The sequence below is a fragment of the Salmo salar genome, chromosome 01, assembly GCF_965601325.2.
Source record: "Salmo salar chromosome 01, fSalSal1, whole genome shotgun sequence".
Taxonomy (NCBI): Eukaryota; Metazoa; Chordata; class Actinopteri; order Salmoniformes; family Salmonidae; genus Salmo; species Salmo salar.
This window is the reverse complement of record NC_138291.1, coordinates 78,792,625-78,801,342: the sequence shown is the minus strand read 5'-3', so window position 1 is coordinate 78,801,342 and position 8,718 is coordinate 78,792,625. Positions and strand designations below refer to the sequence as shown.

The 8,718-nt window shown below is 40.1% G+C and overlaps 1 long non-coding RNA gene across 1 annotated transcript; it reads left to right on the top strand.

The window, feature by feature from the left end:
- Positions 1-4,559: 4,559 nt before the first annotated feature.
- LOC106613555 (uncharacterized) lies at positions 4,560-8,009 on the top strand. Its single transcript, XR_014379088.1, has 3 exons — positions 4,560-4,821; positions 6,528-6,807; positions 6,922-8,009. It is a non-coding gene; the product is annotated as an uncharacterized LOC106613555 (long non-coding RNA).
- Positions 8,010-8,718: the final 709 nt, after the last annotated feature.

The window sequence follows — 8,718 nt, the reverse complement described above, 5'->3', positions numbered from 1 at the left end:
TGGTCCCCTCTCTACGACAGCCGTAACAAGCAAAGTGTGAAAATAGTCTGCGGTCAAAGGACTGAAGCACTGGAAGTATTTCATGAAGGTTATACAGTGCATTCGGAAAGTTTTCAGACCTCTTGACGTTTTCAAAAAAATTCTCTCATCAATCTACAAACAATACCACAAAATGACAAAGCAAAAACACAGTGTTTTTCTGTCAGAGTGACCATCGGGTTCTTGGTCAGCTACCGGACAAAGGTCCTTCTTCCCCGATTGCTCAGTTTGGCCGGGCGGCCAGCACTAGGAAGACTCTTGGTGGTTCCAAAATTCTTCCATTTAAGAATGATGGAGGCCACTGTGTTCTTGGGGACCTTCAATGCTGCAGAAATGTTTGGTACCCTTCCCCAGATCTGTGCCTCGACACAATCCTATCTCAGAGCTCAACAGACAATTCCTTCGACCTCATGGCTTGGTTTTTGCTCTGACATGCATTGTCAACTGTGGGACCTTATATAGACAGGTGTGTGGCTTTCCAAATAATGTTCAATCAATTGACTCCAATCAAGTTCTAGAAACATCTCAAGGATGATCAATGGAAACAGGATGCATGTGAGCTCAATTTGGAGTCTCATAGCAAAGGCTATGAATACTTATGTAAATAACGTATATATTTTTTTCACAGTAGAAGACTGAAACAACGTTCTAAAGACTGTTGACATCTAGTGGAAGCCTTAGGAAGTGCAATCTGACCCCATAGACACAGTATATTGGATAGGCAATCACTTAAAAAACCTACAAACCTCAGATTTCCCACTTCCTGGTTGGATTTTTCTCAGGTTTTTGCCTGCCATATGAGTTCTGTTATACTCACAGACATTATTTTAACACTTTTGGAAACTTTAGAGTGTTTTCTATCAAAATCAGTTTACTCCTGGCACCATATTCATCCAAGCTACTCAATATTGTACCCCGTTCCCAAAGAAGTTAGCACTATCAACAAGGCAGGTCCTACAGGCCCTAGCTTTGTCACACCTTGACTACTGTTCAGTTGTGTGGTCAGGTACCACAAAAAATGACGAAGGAAAATTGCAATTGATTCAGAACAGGGCAGTACGGCTGGCTTTTGGATGTACACAGAGAGCTAATATTAATAATATGCATGTCAATCTCTTCTGGCTCAAAGTGGAGGAGAGATTGGCTGTGTTCGAATACCCATACTAACATACTGTATACTACATATTCAATGAGTATATACTACATACTATATAGTATGAGTTTACTTTAGTATACTGTAAATGAACGCTATCCTTTCAGTTGAGCATACTAGCGCTTCACCTGTCTACCGGAAGTTGATTCTGTTGCTTTGCAACCTCTCGCTAGCTTGTTAGCATAACAAATTACTAGCTAGACATTTTACGACTTCGGGTGTGTTCGTAAATGTAATATGGAGTGCCAGAGTGCGCTCTGGTCTTTCATAAATTCAGAGCGTTGTTAGATTGTCCATTTGTATAGCGTTCAGAGTGCACACTGGACGCTCTGGCCGAGGAGTAGGGTTGATCTGAGCTTTCTGACCATCACAACGGCAGTCAAGTACACAAGGTAACTGGCTAGCTACTTTCAGACACAAATAAGAGAACACCTCACTCTGACCATTTTACTCGCCCTAGCAGAGCTGGTTAGGCTGTTTTCATGTTATCCAGAGCGTTGGTGACTAATTGTGCTGCTGGCAACAATTGAATTATGCTTTTTTGCTGACGTTTACTGACACCGGCCATATTCAACAGTTGTTGAGCGTTTGTAAATTCATCAGTTATTCTGCGCTCTGGCACACTCAGAACAGAGTGTTCTGAAATTGGAGTAGATAGCTAAGAGTGAATGTATGTCCATTGAGAACGCACAACGATTATAGCACTTAGCTAAGAATGATGTGAATGTCAGTGTCCGTGTAGTGGAGATGAGAAATAGAGTCAATCGCAGGACACCGAACTGAGTAAAATATACGTATTTACTCTAGAAAAAGCTCATCATACAAAATCCACGCAGCGATAAAACAATAACGACAAACACAACTAACACGACCAACAGTAAAACAATAACGCGCAAAACATCATGATAACCAGAGGGTTTAAATAGGGAAATAATCATAACGAAATGGGAACCAGGTGTGAACAATGAAGACATAACAAATGGACAAAGAAACATGGATCGGTGGCAGCTAGAAAGCCGGTGACGATGACCACCGAACGCCGCCCGAACAAGGATAGGCACCAACTTCGGCTGAAGTCGTGACAGTGAATGATCAAGTCAATAAACATTGGATAGTTAGATAGCATATAGTTAATATACTGGCAAGTTCGATGTATTGGTAGCCAACTAACTTTAAGTAGCTAGCTAACATACAGGTACCTACTGCTGTAATGATATGCCCTGCAGTTCGTAAGGACAGCGTAGCCAACAAATTGTCAGCCAACATAACATGTAGTATAACTTACTTGAAAAGTCGTTACTTTATTACATTGCTCAATATTTCTTAATATTTGTCACAATTCGTTAAAGCAATGAATTTCTATCCCCTCTCGTGGGACTTTGGCTGCAAATTTTCCGCCATTTTCTACAAATCTGAAAAAGTTGTGAAGCCATGCCCATTTTCGGAAGAATTGCATTATGGGCCCTAAAAGCATGGAAATAGTGTCCACTGCTTGTATACTTTGTATTTTGTCGAATGTAGTACGACATCTGGGAACTTTTGGCATACTAACTCTATCCATACTATGACCAATAAGCATACTACATACTCAATTTAAGTCACAAATAGTACGGTTAGTGCAGTTAGTATGAGTATTCGAACACAGCTATTGACTTTATCTCTACTTATGAGAGGTATTGACATGTTGAATGCACCGAGCTGTCTCTTTGAACTACTGGCACACAGCTCGGACATCCATGCATACCCCACAAGACATGCCACAAGAGGTCTCTTCACGGTCCCCAAGTCCAGAACAGACTATGGGAGGCGCACAGTACTACATAGAGCCATGACTACATGGAACTTTATTCCACATCAAGTAACTGATGCAAGCAGTAAAATTTGTTTGAAAGAAAACATAAAAAACACCTTATAGAACAGCGGGGACTGTGAAGCAACACAAACATAGGCACAGACACATGCGCACACACACACACACACACACATGATAACATACGCACTATACAGACACATACACATGGATTTAGTACTGTAGAAATGTGGTATTTGTGGAGTAGGGGCCTGAGGGCACACAGTGTGTTGTGAAATCTGTGAATGTATTGTAATGTTGTATTGTAATGTGTAATACTCACATTCCGGCAACAGTTGTTTTACAGTTGTTTTATAAAATGTTCAATATATTTCTTTAAACATCCTGTGTTGAGTGCTTAGTCTTTTACCAGTGATATGTTCTAGGATCATCAGGTAGCATACTGCTGAGATGTCTACCCTTGGTATGTTGATATTTTTGTGAGAAATTATCAAACATTGATATAGTATTTATAAAGTATAAATAGCCCTCATTTTAGATTGGGGACTGCAAATGCACTTTACTAATGATTAGTAAGTGGTGTATAAGGACCTATATTAAACATCGAATGAATTATCTTATGAATCATTAATACATAATTTAAAGTTGTTTATAAATGTGTGAATAACAAGCTTACTAACGTTTACAAATGCACAATTAATGTTTAATAAATGTTTGTAAATGCCTTATAAATGGTTTATTACTGAATATTATTGTAAAGTGTTACCCACCCAGGGTAAACAACATCCAGAGCAGAGGAAAGTGTGAAAAAGCATGTCAATGTTAGCTTCAAAAGAGTTTTTTCTCTTTCTCAATCTCTTTTTCTCTATGTCCCCCCCTTTCCCTCTCTCACTTTCTCTTGATTGCTTTCTCTCCTCCTCCTCCCGTGCTCTCTCTCTCTCTCTCTCTCTCTCAATTCAATTCAATTCAATTCAATCCAATTCAAGGGGCTTTATAGGCATGGGAAACATATGTTAACATTGCCAAAGCAAGTGCAGTAGATAATATACAAATGTGAAATAAACAATTAAATGAACAGTAAATATTACACTCACATCAGTTCCAAAAGAATAAAGACATTACAAGTGTCATGTTATGTATATATACAGTTTTGTAACGATGTGCAAATGGTTAAATGACAATAGGGAAAATAAATAAACATAAATATGGGTTGTATTTACAATTGTGTTTGTTCTTCACTGATTGACCTTTTCCTGTGGCACAGGTCACAAATCTTGCTGCTGTGATGGCACACTGTGGTATTTCACCCAGTAGATATAGGAGTTTATCAAAATCGGGTTTGTTTTCAAATTCTTTGTGGATCTGTGTAATCTCAGGGAAATATGTGTCTCTAATATGGTCAAACACTTGGCAGGAGGTTAGGAAGTGCAGCTCAGTTTCCACCTCATTTTGTGGGCAGTGTGCACATAGCCTGTCTTCTCTTGAGAGCCAGGTCTTTTTACGGCTGCCTTTCTCAATAGCAAGGCTATGCTCACTGAGTTTGTACGTAGTCAAAGCTTTCCTTAAGTTTGGGTCAGTCACAGTGGTCAGGTGTAACCGATGTGAAATGGCTAGTTAGTTAGCGGTGGTGCGCGCTAATAGCATTTCAATCGGTGACGTCACTCGCTCTGAGACCTGAAGTGGTTGTTCCCCTTGCGTTGCAAGGGCCGCGGCTTTTGTGGCGCGATGGGTAACGATGCTTCGTGGGTGTCAGTTGTTGATGTGTGCAAGGGTCCCAGGTTGGGGCGAAGAGAGGGACGGAACCTACACTGTTACACAGGTATTCTGCCATTGTGTACTCTCTGTTTAGGGCCAAATAGCATTCTAGTTTGCTCTGTTTTTTTGTTGTTAATTCTTTCCAATGTGTCAAGTAATTATCTTTTTGTTTTCTCATGATTTGGTTGGGTCTAATTGTGTTGCTATCCTGGGGCTCTGTGGGGTCTGTTTGTGTTTGTGAACAGAGCCCCAGGACCAGCTTGCTTAGGGGACTCTTCTCCAAGTTCATCTCTCTGTAGGTGATGGCTTTGTTATGGACGGTTTGGGAATCGCTTCCTTTAAGGTGGTTGTAGAATTTAACGTCTCTTTTCTGGATTTTGACAATTAGCGGGTATCGGTCTAATTCAGCTCTGCATGCATTATTTGGTGTTTTACGTTGTACATGGAGGATATTTTTGGAGAATTCTGCATGCAGTCTCAATTTGGTGTTTGAATTCTTGGTTGGTGAGCGGACCCCTGACCTTATAACCATAAAGGGTAATGGGTTCTATAACTGATTCAAGTATTTTTAGCCAGATCCCCCCTCTCTCTCTCTCTCTCTCTCTCTCTCTGTTAACCAGATTGAATTTAGCAGTGTCTCTCCTCCAGTCTGTAACACATTCCTACCATCTGTTGGAACTTGCTGGCAGGCAGGGAGGAGGAGGAAGCAGTGGTATTTCCACGCTTTCTATAAATAGCTCATATGCCACAGTCAGTCAGTCATCCAGTCAGTCAGTCTCAGTCGGTCAGTCGGCCGGTCAGCCGGTCAGTCACTAACCTCGATCACTCCACACAATGGAACCATTCAGATGCCCCGAGACAGAGATCTAGTATCAGTTTCTGATCAGCGTCCAGAGGCAACTTCAACTTCCCCAATCCCCCATCAATTCAGCTCGACAAGACAGAATGTGATGATGTCACTTGTGATGTCATTTCCCATTGGACCTGACTGTAAGGTTTACCATTTTTTCCAATCGGCTTACACACTAAAAGTGGTGCTTGAGGCACACTCAGTGAAACCATTAACTCATGTACCTAATCTTCAGACCTAATCTGCAAAACTGCAAGCACATTATCTGCTTTACACTCAGTTTGCAATTGTAAAACACACTTTTTGCAAAACACTAAACACAGTTCTCTACATTAGATACATCATTCAAAACTAACAGGTCTTGTGTTTCGTTTGGAAAACATTGCCATTCAAAATGCCACACTCATTTACCGATTACCTACAACCAGTGCGCACGTGTGAAAACACATAGCTAATTTCTTCACTTAGAAATCAGAGATAGAGCACTATAAATAGGCTTCAGGTTGGCTTTCTTGCTTTGGACAACAATGGAGGCCAATTTTGGAGAGAGAGTTAGAGGAAGAGGAGTGAGAGTAAGAGGGGGACGAGGACGAGGACAAGGGCGAGGAGGGGGAAGAGGATGAGGACGAGGAGTGGGACAAGGAAGAGGAGGAAGGAGAACAATCACAGATGAGATCCGGGCCATGTGGTCAACCATGGTTTGAGTTTCAGGGAGGCTGGGCAGCGGGTCCAGCCTAACTTGAGCCGCTACACTGCAGCAAGTGTCATACGGACATTTTGAAATGAGAACAGATGTAAACCTACCCTCTATACCATGCTACTGTACTTACAGCAGTGCAGCACTTACAGCACTACAGTAACATTTCATTTCATACTGAAAGAAATCTTGCACCCTAATCATTCACATCATGTTTTTGCAGAATTGCTAGACGTCCCTTCAATGGAGGAAGAAACCATCTGTTCACAGCAGAGCAGGAACAACACATAGTGAATAAGGTCATTTCAAACAACAGCATACGTTTACGACTACTGCATCACCACATCATCACTGACAACACAACATTCAGTACCATAAATAGGGTGAGTTTATCGCACTTGGCCGTCTTCTGAAACGCTATCAGATTCGTATGAAGCAGCTCTACAGAGTACCATTTGAACAAAATTCTGACAGTGAAACAACTGCGCTATGAATACGTACAAGTAAGCTATACTATCCTGTCATTGGTATTGTATTCCAGTGTATTGTGCTACATATTGACTGCTCTATGTCTATTCATACTGTCATACAATAATGTTTTGTCTTGTCTGTTTCAGAGAGTTCTGGAACTAGATGCTGCTGCAGAGCATCATGATTTCGTCTACGTTGATGAGGTCGGCTTTAACATAGCTAAAACAAGCCGCAGGGGAAGAAACCTCATAGGACACCACCATCGTCAATGTCTCTGGACAGCGTGGTGACAACATCACAATGTGTGCAGCCATTAGTCAGAATGGTGTCCTTCATCGCTTGTGATGTTGATGGGGTACTGTGGCCAGACCCAAAATGGAGACAGGATGCACCCTAATTGTTTTTTTCTTTATAATAACAAGCCTATTTGTTTTTCTTCTACTGTATTTGTTTAATCTGTTACTGTTCATCCCGAAATCTGGATGAAAATACAAAATACTATGTTTTGAGAAAGAAATACATTACATTTTTCCCCCCTTGCATTTCTGTTTATAGTGTAAATATATACTGAATATGCATACATACTGTATATATTTTTGCATATACATGTATGTGTGAGTGCTTTGACAAACTGCCGTGGACTCCACTGCACACTGAACATGCAAAAGACACAAGATAGTAGTGTTTTCCATTTGTCACATCCGTGTGTAGTTGGCGTGTATAAGAGCTAATCATTTGATGGTTTGTGTGAAGAGTTTTGATGCAAAAACACAATTTTGAGAATTTTGAGTTAAAATCGTTTTGAATGAAGTGTTTGGTTTTGCAAGAGATGTGTGCCGTTTTGCATGTTGTGTGTGCTTTAGGGTTTTGTGTGTAGAGTCTAGAGAAAAGGAGCCGTAGTTTCAGAAATCATGTGTAAGCAATTGTCAAAAACTGTAATATGAAGTCATACTTTGATTAACTGGTACACGTTGGATTAGACTGTGGATCCACAGGCTTATCTTTTCAGAGGAACCCACAACCCAGTCTCTTTTCTATTACTCTCTTTTCTACTCTACTTCTCCATTCTCTCTCTTTCTACCTCTCCCACTCTGTCTATCATACACATGTCCACAGTGGTGGAAAAAGTACCTAATTGTCATATTTGAGTAAAAGTAAAGATACCTGAATAGAAAATGACTCAAGAAAAAGTGAAAGTCACCCAGTAAAATACTACTTGAGTAAAAGTCTAAAAGTATTTGGTTTTAAATGTACTTAAGTATCAAAAGTAAATGTAATTGCTAAAATACACTTAAGTATCAAAAGTCTAAGTAAAAGTATCATTCATTTCAAATTCCTTATTTAAACAAACCAGATGGAACAATTTTCTTGTTTTATTTTATTTACGGATAGCCAGGGGCACACTCCAACACTGAGACATAATTTACAAACAAAGCATGTGTGTTTATGGAGTGCCCCAGATCAGAGGCTGTAGGTATGACCAGCGATGTTCTCATGATAAGTGCATGAATTGGACAATGTTCTGAGCAGGACAGCTCAGCATTCGAAATGTAATGACTACTTTTGGGTGTCAGGAAAATGTATGGATTAAAAAGTACATTCTTTTCTTTTGGGAATGTAGTGAAGTAAAAGTAAAAGGAGTCAAAAAATATCAATAGTAAAGTAAAATACAAAAAAACTACTTAAGTAGTACCTTAAAGTATTTTTTACTTAAGAACAAATACTTTATACCACTGCATGTACATTAACTTCCTCTCTCTCCCTCTCTCTCGCTCTCTCCCTGGGGGGTTAGGATTAAATCATGCACATTCACTAATTAATGATTCCAATAGTCAAAGCTATTTGGATGAAGTTGCTCCCAGACACTGATCTACTGTCAGTTTTGTTTTCCCCTCCACTTGTTAAGGTTAGTATTCAAAGAGGGGAAGCTGATTCTAGATATG